Below are 4,462 nucleotides of genomic sequence, written 5' to 3' on the forward strand. Positions count from 1 at the left end.
CACCTTTGAAGTTCTGGACTTAGCACTGATTGGAAACCTACATCCTGAGCAATCAACCCAATCCAACTCCCAGGCAATGAAGCAGAATGAAATAAATGTTGGAGCAGCAAAAACAAAGTCGCAGGCTTGGTGTGCACGATTCATCTGACTCAGCCCCAACTCCCATTACTGGCATGGTGACCGGCTGCTGGTGGCCAGGAGGCACTCAGAAAGCGTGCACTTCTTAGCAGGGCTCTGCACCCACTGGACCTTGTGGCAGGGCACACGCTACCTGGCTGCTGTCTTGTGCTGAGATCCTTTCCCAGCCCACAGACCCATTGATCACTTGGCCCAGAGACAGGCAAGAGGCACACAAGGAGTTGAGGCTGGATTTGTGTCCCTGGAGGCAGGCAGTCCTCTGTGCTCAAGCAGCGGAGCTGATGACAAGCTAGATGGAAGCACGCACACCACCAAGACTTCAGGCTGATTCACCGCAACCCCTCAATTTGATGAAGGATAAACAAATGAGTGTGATGTTTGACACCTCCTGCTCTAAGCAGAGAGGGGGAAGTTTAGGCCACAAAGAAATCAATGTGTTTTGTACAAAAGTGGTTTTTTCTGTCTTTAAATTCTCCTGGAAGACAGCCACCTCCCTCCAAATGCTCTCTAGTAGCCAGACACCACAGGTACTACAGTTTAAGTCCAAGAAAGAACATTTTGAAGGACCCAGAAGAGATGTTAACAAAGTGGGCATAGAAATTGCAATGGATATTGAGTCCAAAATGTCACTACGTGCAATTTTTACACAGAGTGTGTGTACACATATGCATATGAGTGAGGTTTTTTTGGTGTGTGAACTCCTCCTGCAAAAATCATAGAATCATAGAGGTTGGAAAAGACCTCTAAGATCATCGAGTCCAACCGTCAACCCAACACCACCATGCCCACTAAACCATGTCCCTAAGTGCCTCATCTACTCGTCTTTTAAATACCTCCAGGGATGGGGACTCCACCACTTCCCTGGGCAGCCTCTTCCAATGTTTCACCACTCTTTCAGTAAAGAAATTTTTCCTTACATCCAATCTAAACCTCCCCTGGCGCAACTTGAGGCCATTTCCTCTCATCCTATCACTTGTTACTTGGGAGAAGAGACCGACACCCACCTCGCTACAACCTCCTTTCAGGTAGTTGTAGAGAGCGATGAGGTCTCCCCTCAGCCTCCTCTTCCCCAGGCTAAACAACCCCAGTTCCCTCAGCCGCTCCTCATAAGACTTGTTCTCCAGACCCCTCACCAGCCTCGTTGCCCTTCTCTGGACACGCTCCAGCACCTCAATGTCCTTCTTGTAGTGAGGGACCCAAAACTGAACGCAGTAGTCGAGGTGCGGCCTCACCAGTGCCGAGTACAGGGGCACGATCACTTCCCTACTCCTGCTGGCCACACTATTTCTGGTACAGGCCAGGATGCCATTGGCCTTCTTGGCCACCTGGGCACACTGCCGGCTCATGTTCAGCCAGCTGTCGACCAACACCCCCAGGTCCTTTTCCAACAGGCAGCTTTCCAGCCACTCTTCCCCAAGCCTGTAGCGCTGCATGGGGCTGTTGTGATCCAAGTGCAGGACCCGGCACTTGGCCTTGTTGAACCTCATACAGTTGGCCTGGGCCCATCGATCCAGCCTGTCCAGGTCCCTCTGCAGAGCCTTCCTACCCTCGAGCAGATCAACACTCCCGCCCAACTTGGTGTCGTCTGCAAACTTACTGAGGGTGCACTCAATCCCCTCATCCAGATCATCGATAAAGATATTAAACAAGACCGGCCCCAGTACTGAGCCCTGGGGAACACAATGGGTGTCTGTGGAACAAAATGTCTGTGGAACAAATGGGCTCATGCATGAACTACCCCTCCTGGGGTCAGTAAGGAGTAGGTAGAACACATGTGTGTGTGTGCGGCCACTACAGCAGCTGCTTTCCCAATAAACCTCTATTCCAGGGACTTTTGCTAAGCACTGCGAAACAGATGATAAGAACATGGTGGCATTGGCAGTGATAACTGGAGTCCCTCCCTCTCTGCAAGAGCCCAAGCTCTGGCTAATGGTGCTCTCTAAGTACCAATACCAGGTGCAGGCCTGACTAGCTCCAGTTCTGCTTTTTTATATCAGCAAGAACAGACATTGCCAGAGGTAAAGGCAAGGGGGAGAGGAGACATTTGCAAAGAAAGCTGCAGTTATCTGCAAAGTTGTTTTTAAAAAGTTTCAGAGAAAGTAGTATTCTGGCAAAAATCCTGTTGTGCAGAGTTGGGCTCTGCATTGCTCATGGCCTGCTGAGGAAATTTAATAAAGAGAAGGAAAAAGCACCTGTTTAAACAAAGGTGCAGAAGGAGGGAGAAAGTGACACCTGGAATGAAGCCAACCTCAGCGCAGCCACTTCTGGCACTGCACAGGTGTGCCGAAACCAGGACAACAGGGCACGGGTAACACCTAACTGCTGTGCTGAATTTATGCACTCATTCTGGTCCTGTTAACCTGCACATGAAGCACGGAGCAGGCTTTCAGCAGCCTGCCTTGCTGGCAGATCTCCTCGGTGCGTTATGGAGAGTGTTCGCTCTTAACCAAAAGAACTTGCAATGCTTGTGTCTTTGCCTCACAGAGGGGACTTGCTGAGACTTCAGGGTTACTCTGGAACTTCAAAGTTGAAATTTAAACACACTTTCCAAATCCCTTCCTTTAAACCACCACAAATCCCAGCCTTGCTGCAGGGTCTGGTCTGGAGAACTTTCAGGGCTGTAGCCAAATCCAGGCCCTCAACCCCCCTCCCCTTCCCAGACCTTCCACTCCTAAGCCTGACTTTGCGCTTAGCTATCACAGTCTCACAGCCAGCTCTAGCGAAGGTCTGTAGAGACCTACCTGTCTATACAGGCACATAGCACTGCCAAGCTGGAAGATCCCAGATCACGAGCTGGAGTTCCTTAAATCATGAGGTTTGATTTTAAAAAGCAGCAATAGATGTTGAATTTTCACATACACTTTGGTTGTTGAATTGCCCTTGCAGCTCCTTGTCATGTGACAAAGACCCTGTTCACTCTCCAGTAACTCTTTAGGGGGGAGGGTTCAACCCTGGGGCACCATCCCTGCCTGACAACTCATGTTTGAATTGTCCTGTGCAAGATCCAGCTTCACAGGAGGTGCAGAAACTAAAATTACTCCCCTCCCTCTTTCTATGCTAGGAGAACAGAAGCTAATCTGTGAGATACACGGCAGGGCAGATTTACTTTACATCCGTGTAAAGTGCACAATCAGCCAAGGCCTTGTTGCTCAGCTACATCTGCGTGCAGTAGATGATGCTCAGTGGGATCAGTCTCCACACAGGGCTAGAAGTCCTCAGCCCGTATTGATGGCTGCACAACGCTGCTGGAGTGGAATCCAGTGCTGGAAGAAATGAATGCCACGTGCATGGTTCAGCTACACTCTCTCAATGAGAGTTTGCTTCTGCTCTCTCCTCCAAGGTAATCCTCTGTCACAGAGTCCAAACACACACCACAGTACCCAGATTTGTGACTTATATTTTATTTTCATTCTTTTTACAAGCAAGAAAATCCCTGGATTAAAACAATCAGAATTAATCAGACATCCCAAAGAATTCACCAGGAAAAGGCTGTCAGGATGAGCAGGATGGCTTGGGCTGGGTTTAGTCCTGAAATCCAATTTGAGATTTGCCCCAGCCCACTGAGATGGGACTTTCCAGGTGACACATGCCCCATCATACCAGAAGCAATAATGCAGCAGCCCTGCTGTCCTAGGGCATCTCGCACTAGTGGGATCCCTGTGGGCTGAAACAGTGGACAGTAAGGGAGCAGACCAAGTCCTTGGAGAAATGAGAGCAGGAGGAGGGAGTAACCCAGAGAGCAAATAATATGACCCAAATTATTAACTCGGGGACGCTAACAGCTAGGGAGCCCAGGCTCTCACTAAGGACTTTAAAGGAAAGTGTTTCTCTGGTTTGATCTAGTGCCCTTGTTTTATCTCAGCCCCAGGAAGAGGTGGGACTCTCCGTACCCAAACAGTGTAAGCTGAAACTAGTACCATGAATTCTGCTTGGAAGTTCTTCCAGAACAGTACAAACCATCTATAAGCACTGTCACTCAGCTGGCAGGCAGTCCCATGCACTATACCAGCCCAGACAGCCCTGCAGAGAGTCCCAGAAAATGCACGTCTAGTCCTCCACAGCATGGCCACATGTTAAACACTTCATGTCCTGCCTACAGGGCAATCCAGCAAAGACTACGTTACAAAGTCCAGAAAACAGAGGGCAGAGACTAAAGTCCCTGGAGGCCTAGGGAATTCCAGATAATAGTCCTAGATTAAGGGAACATGCTGAATCAGAGATACACAGGGTTCTTCTGCAACAGAGAGAGGTAGCTGTGTTGCAGAGGAAACATCACAAGGCTGCTAGGTCTGTACAGGGGCTCAGGAAGGGACTCACACCTACC

Source organism: Aptenodytes forsteri, unplaced genomic scaffold (genome assembly GCF_000699145.1).
Source record: "Aptenodytes forsteri isolate BGI_AS27 unplaced genomic scaffold, ASM69914v1 Scaffold756, whole genome shotgun sequence".
Classification (NCBI taxonomy): domain Eukaryota; kingdom Metazoa; phylum Chordata; class Aves; order Sphenisciformes; family Spheniscidae; genus Aptenodytes; species Aptenodytes forsteri.